Source organism: Lissotriton vulgaris, chromosome 4_1, assembly GCF_964263255.1.
Source record: "Lissotriton vulgaris chromosome 4_1, aLisVul1.2, whole genome shotgun sequence".
Classification (NCBI taxonomy): Eukaryota; Metazoa; Chordata; class Amphibia; order Caudata; family Salamandridae; genus Lissotriton; species Lissotriton vulgaris.
The window spans coordinates 498,329,708-498,344,251 of NC_141691.1; positions in this window are offsets into that span (position 1 = coordinate 498,329,708).

Here is a 14,544-nt window from a genome sequence, read left to right on the forward strand (position 1 = left end):
AAAAGAGCGCTGGGACGTGGAAAGGCAAGGAGGGGGGTATGGCAGAGATGTAAACCAACTACATGTGGAAGGGTGTGCTATTTAAGAACACATACAGCTGTAGTTAGTATATAGTATTGAAGACGCATGTTATAAATATTTATTTATTGTCGGAAAATAGGTCACTTAAAACTTTGAAAGTGTTGTGAGTTCTATGTAAAAAGAAAGGATGGAAGAGCGTAGTAGGAAGGATAGGCTATGGAGTCTTTGGACAAATGTAAATTATTTGATTTTATGTATTTTCTGCGTCCGGTTCCACTGCACGTGCTGCACGAACGGAAAGCGTGTCTCTGAAACAGTGTGTGCAAGGGAGATTGAAGACGCATGGGGAGAGGGTACACCGAGCAAGAGGAAGGGAAGGCAAAGAAAGGAAGGTGGGTGAAGAAAGGTTGAGAAAAGAGCGCTGGGACGTGGAAAGGCAAGGAGGGGGGTATGGCAGAGTTGTAAACAAACTACATGCGGAAGGGTGTGCTATTTAAGAACACATACAGCTGTAGTTAGTATATAGTATTGAAGACGCATGTTATAAATATTTATTTATTGTCGGAAAATAGGTCACTTAAAACTTTGAAAGTGTTGTGAGTTCTATGTAAAAAGAAAGGATGGAAGAGCGTAGTAGGAAGGATAGGCTATGGAGTCTTTGGACAAATGTAAATTATTTGATTTTATGTATTTTCTGCGTCCGGTTCCACTGCACGTGCTGCACGAACGGAAAGCGTGTCTCTGAAACAGTGTGTGCAAGGGAGATTGAAGACGCATGGGGAGAGGGTACACCGAGCAAGAGGAAGGGAAGGCAAAGAAAGGAAGGTGGGTGAAGAAAGGTGGAGAAAAGAGCGCTGGGACGTGGAAAGGCAAGGAGGGGGGTATGGCAGAGATGTAAACAAACTACATGCGAGGCCGCCATTTTTTTTTCGTGGGAGGTGCTGGTGTGGCAGGAGTGCTGATACGGCAAGGCTGTGTTGGCGGGGAGAAAGAGAGGAGGTGCTGATGTGGGAGGGGGAAGTCGCGGAGCGAGAGGGGAGGTGCTGTTGTGGGAGGGGGGAGTTGCCGGTGTGGGAGGAGTGCTGCTAGGGCAAGGCTGTGTTTGCGGAGAAAGAGAGGGGAGGTGTTTATTTATTGTCGGAAAATAGGTCACTTAAAACTTTGAAAGTGTTGTGAGTTCTATGTAAAAAGAAAGGATGGAAGAGCGTAGTAGGAAGGATAGGCTATGGAGTCTTTGGACAAATGTAAATTATTTGATTTTATGTATTTTCTGCGTCCGGTTCCACTGCACGTGCTGCACGAACGGAAAGCGTGTCTCTGAAACAGTGTGTGCAAGGGAGATTGAAGACGCATGGGGAGAGGGTACACCGAGCAAGAGGAAGGGAAGGCAAAGAAAGGAAGGTGGGTGAAGAAAGGTGGAGAAAAGAGCGCTGGGACGTGGAAAGGCAAGGAGGGGGGTATGGCAGAGATGTAAACAAACTACATGCGCGGCCGCCATTTTTTTTTCGTGGGAGGTGCTGGTGTGGCAGGAGTGCTGATACGGCAAGGCTGTGTTGGCGGGGAGAAAGAGAGGAGGTGCTGATGTGGGAGGGGGAAGTCGTGGAGCGAGAGGGGAGGTGCTGTTGTGGGAGGGGGGAGTTGCCGGTGTGGGAGGAGTGCTGCTAGGGCAAGGCTGTGTTTGCGGAGAGAGAGAGGGGAGGTGTTTATTTATTGTCGGAAAATAGGTCACTTAAAACTTTGAAAGTGTTGTGAGTTCTATGTAAAAAGAAAGGATGGAAGAGCTTAGTAGGAAGGGTAGGCTATGGAGTCTTTGGACAAATGTAAATTATTTGATTTTATGTATTTTCTGCGTCCGGTTCCACTGCACGTGCTGCACGAACGGAAAGCGTGTCTCTGAAACAGTGTGTGCAAGGGAGATTGAAGACGCATGGGGAGAGGGTACACCGAGCAAGAGGAAGGGAAGGCAAAGAAAGGAAGGTGGGTGAAGAAAGGTGGAGAAAAGAGCGCTGGGACGTGGAAAGGCAAGGAGGGGGGTATGGCAGAGATGTAAACAAACTACATGCGCGGCCACCATTTTTTTTCGTGGGAGGTGCTGGTGTGGCAGGAGTGCTGATACGGCAAGGCTGTGTTGGCGGGGAGAAAGAGAGGAGGTGCTGATGTGGGAGGGGGAAGTCGCGGAGCGAGAGGGGAGGTGCTGTTGTGGGAGGGGGGAGTTGCCGGTGTGGGAGGAGTGCTGCTAGGGCAAGGCTGTGTTTGCGGAGAAAGAGAGGGAAGGTGTTTATTTATTGTCGGAAAATAGGTCACTTAAAACTTTGAAAGTGTTGTGAGTTCTATGTAAAAAGAAAGGATGGAAGAGCGTAGTAGGAAGGATAGGCTATGGAGTCTTTGGACAAATGTAAATTATTTGATTTTATGTATTTTCTGCGTCCGGTTCCACTGCACGTGCTGCACGAACGGAAAGCGTGTCTCTGAAACAGTGTGTGCAAGGGAGATTGAAGACGCATGGGGAGAGGGTACACCGAGCAAGAGGAAGGGAAGGCAAAGAAAGGAAGGTGGGTGAAGAAAGGTGGAGAAAAGAGCGCTGGGACGTGGAAAGGCAAGGAGGGGGGTATGGCAGAGATGTAAACAAACTACATGCGCGGCCGCCATTTTTTTTTCGTGGGAGGTGCTGGTGTGGCAGGAGTGCTGATACGGCAAGGCTGTGTTGGCGGGGAGAAAGAGAGGAGGTGCTGATGTGGGAGGGGGAAGTCGCGGAGCGAGAGGGGAGGTGCTGTTGTGGGAGGGGGGAGTTGCCGGTGTGGGAGGAGTGCTGCTAGGGCAAGGCTGTGTTTGCGGAGAGAGAGAGGGGAGGTGTTTATTTATTGTCGGAAAATAGGTCACTTAAAACTTTGAAAGTGTTGTGAGTTCTATGTAAAAAGAAAGGATGGAAGAGCTTAGTAGGAAGGATAGGCTATGGAGTCTTTGGACAAATGTAAATTATTTGATTTTATGTATTTTCTGCGTCCGGTTCCACTGCACGTGCTGCACGAACGGAAAGCGTGTCTCTGAAACAGTGTGTGCAAGGGAGATTGAAGACGCATGGGGAGAGGGTACACCGAGCAAGAGGAAGGGAAGGCAAAGAAAGGAAGGTGGGTGAAGAAAGGTGGAGAAAAGAGCGCTGGGACGTGGAAAGGCAAGGAGGGGGGTATGGCAGAGATGTAAACAAACTACATGCGCGGCCGCCATTTTTTTTTCGTGGGAGGTGCTGGTGTGGCAGGAGTGCTGATACGGCAAGGCTGTGTTGGCGGGGAGAAAGAGAGGAGGTGCTGATGTGGGAGGGGGAAGTCGCGGAGCGAGAGGGGAGGTGCTATTGTGGGAGGGGGGAGTTGCCGGTGTGGGAGGAGTGCTGCTAGGGCAAGGCTGTGTTTGCGGAGAGAGAGAGGGGAGGTGTTTATTTATTGTCGGAAAATAGGTCACTTAAAACTTTGAAAGTGTTGTGAGTTCTATGTAAAAAGAAAGGATGGAAGAGCTTAGTAGGAAGGATAGGCTATGGAGTCTTTGGACAAATGTAAATTATTTGATTTTATGTATTTTCTGCGTCCGGTTCCACTGCACGTGCTGCACGAACGGAAAGCGTGTTTCTGAAACAGTGTGTGTAAGGGAGATTGAAGACGCATGGGGAGAGGGTACACCGAGCAAGAGGAAGGGAAGGCAAAGAAAGGAAGGTGGGTGAAGAAAGGTGGAGAAAAGAGCGCTGGGACGTGGAAAGGCAAGGAGGGGGGTATGGCAGAGATGTAAACAAACTACATGCGGAAGGGTGTGCTATTTAAGAACACATACAGCTGTAGTTAGTATATAGTATTGAAGACGCATGTTATAAATATTTATTTATTGTCGGAAAATAGGTCACTTAAAACTTTGAAAGTGTTGTGAGTTCTATGTAAAAAGAAAGGATGGAAGAGCGTAGTAGGAAGGATAGGCTATGGAGTCTTTGGACAAATGTAAATTATTTGATTTTATGTATTTTCTGCGTCCGGTTCCGCTGCACGAACGGAAAGCGTGTCTCTGAAACAGTGTGTGCAAGGGAGATTGAAGACGCATGGGGAGAGGGTACACCGAGCAAGAGGAAGGGAAGGCAAAGAAAGGAAGGTGGGTGAAGAAAGGTGGAGAAAAGAGCGCTGGGACGTGGAAAGGCAAGGAGGGGGGTATGGCAGAGATGTAAACAAACTACATGCGCGGCCGCCATTTTTTTTTCGTGGGAGGTGCTGGTGTGGCAGGAGTGCTGATACGGCAAGGCTGTGTTGGCGGGGAGAAAGAGAGGAGGTGCTGATGTGGGAGGGGGAAGTCGCGGAGCGAGAGGGGAGGTGCTGTTGTGGGAGGGGGGAGTTGCCGGTGTGGGAGGAGTGCTGCTAGGGCAAGGCTGTGTTTGCGGAGAAAGAGAGGGGAGGTGTTTATTTATTGTCGGAAAATAGGTCACTTAAAACTTTGAAAGTGTTGTGAGTTCTATGTAAAAAGAAAGGATGGAAGAGCGTAGTAGGAAGGATAGGCTATGGAGTCTTTGGACAAATGTAAATTATTTGATTTTATGTATTTTCTGCGTCCGGTTCCACTGCACGTGCTGCACGAACGGAAAGCATGTCTCTGAAACAGTGTGTGCAAGGGAGATTGAAGACGCATGGGGAGAGGGTACACCGAGCAAGAGGAAGGGAAGGCAAAGAAAGGAAGGTGGGTGAAGAAAGGTGGAGAAAAGAGCGCTGGGACGTGGAAAGGCAAGGAGGGGGGTATGGCAGAGATGTAAACAAACTACATGCGCGGCCGCCATTTTTTTTTCGTGGGAGGTGCTGGTGTGGCAGGAGTGCTGATACGGCAAGGCTGTGTTGGCGGGGAGAAAGAGAGGAGGTGCTGATGTGGGAGGGGGAAGTCGCGGAGCGAGAGGGGAGGTGCTGTTGTGGGAGGGGGGAGTTGCCGGTGTGGGAGGAGTGCTGCTAGGGCAAGGCTGTGTTTGCGGAGAGAGAGAGGGGAGGTGTTTATTTATTGTCGGAAAATAGGTCACTTAAAACTTTGAAAGTGTTGTGAGTTCTATGTAAAAAGAAAGGATGGAAGAGCGTAGTAGGAAGGATAGGCTATGGAGTCTTTGGACAAATGTAAATTATTTGATTTTATGTATTTTCTGCGTCCGGTTCCACTGCACGTGCTGCACGAACGGAAAGCGTGTCTCTGAAACAGTGTGTGCAAGGGAGATTGAAGACGCATGGGGAGAGGGTACACCGAGCAAGAGGAAGGGAAGGCAAAGAAAGGAAGGTGGGTGAAGAAAGGTGGAGAAAAGAGCGCTGGGACGTGGAAAGGCAAGGAGGGGGGTATGGCAGAGATGTAAACAAACTACATGCGCGGCCACCATTTTTTTTCGTGGGAGGTGCTGGTGTGGCAGGAGTGCTGATACGGCAAGGCTGTGTTGGCGGGGAGAAAGAGAGGAGGTGCTGATGTGGGAGGGGGAAGTCGCGGAGCGAGAGGGGAGGTGCTGTTGTGGGAGGGGGGAGTTGCCGGTATGGGAGGAGTGCTGCTAGGGCAAGGCTGTGTTTGCGGAGAGAGAGAGGGGAGGTGCTGGTGTGGGAGGGGGAGGGGGAAGTTGCTGGTGTGGGAGGAGTGCTGCTAGGGCAAGGCTGTGTTTGCGGGGGAGAGAGAGGGGAGGTGCTGGTGTGGGAGGGGGAAGTTGCTGGTGTGGGAGGAGTGCTGCTAGGGCAAGGCTGTGTTTGCGGGGAGAGAGAGGGTAGGTGCTGGTGTGGGAGGGGAGAGTTGCTGGTGTGGGAGGAGTGCTGCTAGGGGAGGAGAAGCCCTGGACGTGAATTCTCGTGCATGTTTGATCACGTGATTCACATGAACTGCAAGAAAACCGCGGCTGAAAGCCCTTTGGTTTGAAGAGAAAATAGCCGACTTGAATTCTCCCCATTTCCCATTCCTGCGGAATGGTAAAGGCGAGACCTAAAAACGACAATGCTGCTACGTGAGAATCCAGTTCATTCAAATAAGCTGGTGAAACAAATTAAAAAGAAAGGATACAAGTTATTTCAGTCTCATTAGAAAAAAGTGCATTTTCAATATTATAGTCAGCAAAGTCATGGTTGCTGCATTTTCATTTTATGCAACTAACAACCATTGACAAAGCCAATAGTTCTGGCTTTTTGTAGGTGTAATGTTACTTGTTGTGTTATATATCTGGATGCAATGACAAGAGAGGCAAAATTCCAGTCCGGTGGCACACTTTGCTAAGTACAGACTTTTAGCTTAGGTGTTTTAAGCCACGCCCTTAATTTCATCAAACACCCCTTTGGATAGATGGCCACCCCCCCTTTTTTCATCTCGCTTAAAGCCCTGGAAACAAGACCATGTCAATGTCACCTCATGGCATGGCACTGTGCATCACGCATGACTCATGACTTCCACTTTTTCAGACTGCCTATGTGCAGTGGCATAGTGAACCCTACCCACCCCACCCCTTGCTTTAGGTACTACAGCAAGGGTGAAATTCTTGATGTGCCTCTTCTGTATGCAACTCTGCAGACAAAGTCTCAGCTCCTACTTAATATGAAAAAGTGGGCGAGTGAGTAAGTAGAGGGATGGGTGGATGAATGGATGGATTAGTGAAAGGGTGACTGGATGAATGAAAGGGTGAATAGATGGATAATGAGATGAAGGATCGATGGATGAGTGAAAGGGTGGATGATGGGCGAGTGAATGGGTGGATGGAGGAGTGAAAGGATGGATAAGTGATAGGGTCAATGGATGGATTCATGAGTGGATGAGTAGAAGGATGGGTGGATGAATGGAAGGAAGGATGGTTAAGTGAAAAGGGTAAATGGAGAGAGAACTGGGAGGATGGATGGATGACTGAAAAGGTGACCGGGTGGAAGGATGAGCGACTGGGTGGATGGATGAGTAAGTGAAAGGATGGCTGGATGGGTGAAAGGGTAAATGGCTGGATGGATGGGAGGAAGAGTGGATGTATGAGTGTATGGATGGATAGGGTGATAGGGTGGATGGATGGATGGATAGGGTGATAGGGTGGATGGATGGATGAGTGAAAGTTTGGATGGAAGGATGGATGAGTAAAATGATGGATAGATTTGCAAATGGATGAACATGTTTAGATATAGATGGGATTACTTATATACTATTGGGCGACCTCCTCTGATGTGTCTGTAAAACGTACCTTTTGCACCCACATTTTGGCCTGAATTTTGACCTTCTGAATTTGTGTCCTGAATTTTTACACTCACCGTTCTGAATTTGCACCCATGCCAGTTGGTCACCCTACCTTGGCCTGTGCTCAGGGATGATGAGAAGGTTTAAGTGCTAAAATATATCAAAAAGTATTAAAACTTTAGCATATTTTTTTTATTATTTTGTGTAAAGATTTCTAGGGATGACCGACCTCAAACGCCTATGTTGGTTGTCAAAATGTGGTCTCATTGCGAGAGGCCTGTACACAAGGCCCAGGGTCCATGTTGCAGAAACAAAATAGGAGCTATTCGACCATGCAAAACGAAGCAAACAGCTGCTTACTGGCCCAGCGGATGCACTTCAGGGCTTTTTTCAGAGGTATGAAGCGCAATCTGCGTGCCACTGCATACAATAAATACAGTTTATGTTTATCTAACAAAAGGAGGGACAGGTGCCATCGTGCACTGACACAGAGCTGTAGAAAGAAGGGACACTTACTACTATCTTTTTTCCCTCCCTTACCATCGTCCTGCTTTTCCTTCCGCTTCAGAGGCACGGCATTCTTCGCCTGCCTCTCAGATTGAGCGTGTGCGCGCGCTTCTCAGTCACCAACTCGCAGAACCTCTGGAGTGCAGGGCCGCCCAGGCAAGCGTTAAGGTCACGCATGCGTCCCCCCACGCCCCCTCCCCACCCCCCCCCCCTCCCCCGTCCTCACTCCCACCAGGAAGAAAGAACAGAGCAGAAACCCAGAGCGCTCGGAATTGGTACTTCTTCATGTCCAACAAAATGTGCGCATAATTCAGAATCTGCTAGAAGGAAAATTATTTTTTTTTTGCTGGTGCTATCACTTTTTTTCCAACTCAGATTAAGCCATTGTTCTTCCATGCTTTAGAAAATCCGAGCAAGCATTTGTCACCTTGGACTGGAATATGCCCAAGGTTTGCCATATGACTATTTGCATTTTATCACAGGATGCAGACCTCTTCTTTTTTGACTCCAAGTAATTGAATAAAAGGAGGGAACTGTAATGAACATTCTCAATAACAAAATGCCAAGGACAACAATGAAAACATATATTTTCCACATCCTCAGAGCATTCCTTTCGAAACTCTAGCTCACCTATCAAATAGCAATTTTGCGTCTGTCTTACACGGTAAGTTTCATTAAATCTAACAAGGAGACACGGAACAAAGCAAAAAAAAAAAAAAATTATTACATGCCATGTTGTTCTGAAGAAAATGTTTATTTTCTCATAAGGCCGATAAAAAGACCTGTGCGTTTACTTTACTTGAAATTATACAGAGCGCCCTCTGGTGGCATCATAGCAGTTTGACTCAGCCCTCTCTCATTCCACATACATTGGAGTTTCTGGAGCCACACAATATAAATGCTACTTTGTAGGACCAAAATAATTTTGTGATCATCCTATACTGTAAAAAATTACATGACATACAAGCAGTCAATGTATTACATGTTTTTTATATGTACAGATCTGTTTTGAAAGTCTCACTGCTGTAACCTTAGGAGTGGCCTTTCGGACATAGGCATCTATCCTGAGACTTTGTGTCTTAATTTCTTCATTAAATATACTCTTCGTGTACAATGAGTATAAATGTAATCAATAAACCAACACGTTATTGTCATATAATTGTAATCACCTTAACCAGGCTATACATGTCAATGCACTAACCTGGGTACATTCAAAATGCGCAGCGTTCTACAAATAAGCATCCATCCATGCATGCCTGGCAGCCCATCAGAGGCATTCACCCAACTACAACTACAGATGTAGTACCATTTGGAGAATCATCAGCGGCAATCCGGCTCCGCATATACTTATTCTTTTCCAGAATCACACGATAGTGCTCATTGTCTTCTTTTCTCTCTCGAGGTTTATTTAAATGAATGTTATCAGCTTCATTAGGCTACCGGAGATGTTACAAGAGACAGTGGCTTCAAAGTTTTCAAAAAACTTGAAGAAACAGTGGTTATAAGATGTGATGATGCTTTAGTTCAGTGATACTCAAAGTACAGCACCAGGGCCAAATGCAGCCCACCGGACCTTTACATGCAGCCCCCGAGCAGCAGCACTGGGCTGCTGTTTACTCGACTTGGCACTAAAAAAATGATAAATATACAGCAAACACTTATTTAAAGGTTAATTGTAGCAAAACAAAAAGAAGTAACTAGGCCCTTAACTTTAGGAACACCTTTATTTTTAAAGAAAGCAAATGTATAAAAAACGAGTCTTTTCAATATAAAAAGAAAGTGTGTTTCATTGACCTGCAAAACTATTTCACCTTAGTAAATCAAATTTTAGCAGTGCATTCAGGAGTATTTTTTTTAAAGTGGTGCATTTAGAAACGTTTCAGCTTCCCATACACCTCCCACCCTGACAACCATGCCATTAGAGAATACGTCCAAGCACTGGAGATGGTTTTGTACATCCTGAAGTCATGTATTTCGAGGCCCTCTCATAGGTGATAATGAAGAAAAAGGAGGGGAATACAAATAAAACAATTGTCCAGGGTCACACAGTTTGGTCAAAGTGGAGAAGCCGGGATTCATCGCAGGTTTTCTGGTTTCACATTACGCAATTGAGTTCACTTCCCCGACACTCACTTTACATCCCCCCTACCCCACTGGAATCAGTGCGGCCCTCGGTCACACCATAGACCAAACTTTGCAGTCCCTAGAAAAATGTTTGTGAGTACCCATGCTTTAGCTGAAGAATCAAGTACATTTATTGGGCTGAATCCATTTTCTCCTGGATCTTCACCACAGCTCTACCAATGCACCTCAGCTCATGCCCTCCAACTATATTATAACAGTGTCAGAATGCCGCAGCCCACACACCAAATGGAAAGTCGGTGGAGCTATTCTCAATTGAATTCTTTTCGATTTCAGTACTGAATATCTCACACACCTCTTAAGAAATGTACCAATCATGGCTTTATGCATCCCCTTATACCAGAACCAAGACAACACAGATACGGCTTATCAGTTTCTTCCTACAGTGTGCCTAGATCTACTAGTACTGAGGTCCACACCAAGAACTTCCAACACCCTACACATCTGGCATGAATCTTCTATTCAGCAATACCGACCAGGATGGAGAATTCTGCGCATTCCAATGAAAAGCCTTGGATTTGACCCCATCTGTCCTATTTTGCTGAAGCCATCTCATTACCACCATTTACGTTCAAACCTTGCACTTGGACATTGATGTCCTAAGGCTGATCCCTCTCGCCTTTTCTTTTCAACCCATATCTCAGCCCTTTGCCTGCTCTGATTAGATCACACACACATTTGATAATCTCAGTGGCATGGTGGCAACATACATGATGACAATGGAATACTAGATGATCATGGAAAACCTTAAGCTAAATCCAGAAATAACCTCAGATGTATGTTTACATGTGTAACCTGATAACCAATTTGGCCTTCAGACTTTAATGTGCCCATGCAAACAAACACAACGAAAAGCATCCAAGATGCAGACCTTATTCTGTAACCAAAAATATGGCTCCCTCCCAGATATAAAAATACAACGCTGCTTATGTTCCCACAGTCCCACGTGCTCAAAATATTGGGAAAATACATAGACCTCTATATGAAATAGGACCAATATTTCTTTGAGAAGAATGTAAAAAGCCACTACCCTGGATGAAAGATCCATCTGATCTGACACTATTTTATTCGAAAGTGCCATGCTTCAACAAAATCTGACTTGAAGGGTATTTTTTCACAATATATTCCAGAAAGCTATAGAACTCTCTCGCCAACCAGATAAGAAGACTAGAAAACCACCCTGCTTTACAGAAAGCAGTAAAGACCTGGCTCTTCAAATGCAAGTGAAACCTAAACAACTTCCAAGAAAATACCCATCAACTGAGAAATTAGTGCCCACAAAGCTAATTAGCATAATGATATCTTCCAGACAAGATCTCGTCAACTTTCACGTCGATTAAAGCGTCAAGAAGCACAATTTCCACCTCTGAAAGATGGATTATGAAATATGCATACAACAGCCCCATGTGTCATGACTTCATGTATCTCATGTTCCAGACATACCATAACTTAATGTTCTAGTACACATAGCTCTGGCAATGCACCTTGACTCTGTCCTGCAACACGCCTGCCAGAGATTTTTTCGACCCTGGATTACCTTGCCTGATTGCACACCACCATTTCACAGCAAACTAAGACTGGAAAGGGGCGACCACTCGGTCCCCCCGAACGTATGGTTGGGGGCCCGGATCCTCCCGGGAAACCGTTCTGGGCGGGGGGCGTGTCACGGCTGGTATGCCCAAAGCGGCGTAGCCGGGGCGCGCCTTTTCCCGCCCAAGAGGGGTTGTCCTAGACACCTACACCGATGGCCACGCCCAGTAGGCGTACCAGCGGAGGGTTCACGCCCTCCCGACGAGGAATAAAGAGAGCGGGAATCCAAAGAAGCATCCTCTTGTTCCTGTGCTTGGAAGCTGCACCCACTCGTTGCACGTGAGCCCTCGACGGAACAAGGAGCAATTTTGGGAACTTATAATTCTTGTGTTTCTCTTTCAGCGACTTCGAGGCTAAGGATCCAGGACCGTGTTGATCGACTTGGAGCGAATATTCGAATACGATGTCTGGCAAGAAGGCAGGAAAGAAGACTGAGACTGACCAGGTGCTTCGCATGCTGGTAAGCATAATGGCGAAGATCGAACGAAACGTTGTTCTGGTCCCAGCGCTTGGCCGAGATATGGCAAACATGAAGAAGCAGATGGCTGCGATGAACAATCCGGGTAAACCAAAGAAGGTAATAGGCCCGGCATTGCCGGGAGTCGCCCCCGAGGGTAGGGGAAAACGGGTCAGGAATAGGGCAGCAGGGGAGAGGTTCCGGTCCCCGAGGTACCCCCGGCGAGCCCTGCCATTCCAGTCGAGGCCCCGGTACCAATCCCGGACGCGGGTCAGCCGATTCCGGTTGTGATTACGCCCGCCAACGAGGAGGACATGCCACCTGAATTGGCCGCACAGTTAGCCGCATGGCTCGGCAGAAAAACAGGGGGTGCTACGGCACCTGGAGACACGGCCGAAGAGGCCAGGTTACTAATTCAGCAGTTGCGGCAGTCGCGAGATGCCGCAAAGGCGAATCTCCCTCTTGTCCCCCCACAGTTGACCCCGGAAGGACCGGCAGCTGGCGTCGGAAAAACAGCGGGAACGACAACCGAACCGGGTAAGCAGGCATTGCCAATTGCGGGGGAGGGCTCATTGCCCTCAAGGCGGGAGAGAGTGTTCAACATATCCCGTTGGCCACGAAAGAATTGATATGGGCTGACAAGTATGTTAATATGTTTTCTCTTCTGACTGACCATCGCGAGATGGAGTATGCTAAGACGCAGAAAGATCTGTGGCACCCGAGTGTCTGGCGAGCCAAGATGGCGGGATTCAGGGTTGATGAGACAATACCAAATTGGGCCAAGGCCTTTGCGATGTTTACTGCAATTATTGGGGAACGTAAGCCCGAGGTTTTGCCTGTATTGTCTTGCTATCAGGCACGAATAATGGATTTTTATGAAACGTATGAGGGGAATGAATGGATGGGCTACGACATGAAATTCCGTAAGGCCAAAGAGTACGATTCATCTCTGACGTGGGATTGTCTCGACTCGATTTCTTGGCAGAAGCAGCTCCTGCCGGGCGCGACGAAGACGTCCTCGCCAGGCGGGAATGGGTCGGGGTTTTCCCGCCAACAGCCCGCGGTGCCCTTTCGAGCGGGCGCCGGTGGCGACCACCAAGCAAGGACCGGTGGGAATGGGGGAAAGAGGGGGGTCTGTTGGAGCTTTAACAGGGGCAACTGCACCAGACCACAAGGGACATGTAAGTTCAGACATGCGTGTGCGGGTTGTGAGAATTCCTCGCACCCCGAGAGTTCGTGCAGATCCAAGAATGGCGGGTCGGGAGGTAGAGGAGGGTCCAAACAAGACTGAGGGGGACCACTGTGTACCGTTACCTACCCCCGTTGATATCATGGCAATGATCCCCTGGCTAAACAAATACCCTGATCATGTCTCCGCTGGGGTGTTGAGGAATGGATTCTTATATGGTTTCCACATCCCGGCGGGGGATTTTCGTGGGGAACCACTTTGTAGAAACCAACTATCGGCTCAGCATAATCCAGCGGTGGTAGAGAGGAAGATTGCAAAAGAGGTTACCCTGTGCCGGGTTGCTGGCCCATATGGGCACCCGCCAGTAACAAATTTCATCTGTTCCCCGTTAGGAGTGGTCCCCAAAAAAGACCCAGGGGAATTTAGGCTGATCCATAACTTATCAGCTCCGAAGGGTCTCTCGGTGAACGATGCGATTGACCCGGAAGTGTGTTCGGTGCGGTACGCATCCTTCAATGATGCCGTCACCATGTTGAATCGCCTGGGGCCCGGAGCGCTGATGGCGAAGTCAGATATCGAGTCGGCGTTCCGGTTGCTCCTGGTACACCCACAGGATCAGCGTCTGTTAGGCTTTGTGTTCCAAGGACGTTACTACAAGGATAGATGTATGCCAATGGGTTGCTCCATCTCTTGTGCTTATTTTGAGAAATTCAGCTGTTTTTTGGAATGGGCATTCACCGAGGCCACTGGGCATTGCCATGTGATGCATTACTTAGATGATTTTCTGTTCTTGGGGGCAGCCGGCGACACAAACTGTGCGCAGGCGCTACATCCTCATGAAGGAATTCGGAGTGCCATTGGCACCAGGTAAGACGGTTGGACCATCTACTTCACTGGAGTTTCTGGGTATTGCGCTCGATTCTGTGGAGGGATGTTTCCGTTTGCCGGTAGGGAAAGCAGCGAAATTTAGGGCTTCCCTGGAACTGTGCCTTAGTAAGGAGAAAGTGACCTTGCATCAGTTACAACAGGCAGTGGGTCAGCTTAACTTTGCCCTGAGGGTGGTACCAATGGCCCGCCCCTTTTCACGCTCTATTGCACAAGCTATGGTCGGTCTCAAGGAAGGACACCACCGCACGAGACTGTCTGCAGAGGTTCGCCAGGACATGCGCATCTGGTTGGCATTTCTGGCGGACTTCAACGGTCGAGTGGTATGGAACAAGCCACCAGCATCTTCGGACGAGCTGGGTTTGTGGACTGACTCGGCGGGGAGCGTGGGATTTGGCGCCATTTTTGGTAACCGATGGTCGGCGCAAACATGGCCGACATGGTGGCACACCAGCGGTCTCACAAGTAACATTGGGTTCTTCGAGCTATTCCCTATTTTTGTGGCTCTGATGGCATGGCCGGACGAGTTCAGAGATCGCTCTGTGGTATTTTGGTCCGACAATATGACTGTTGT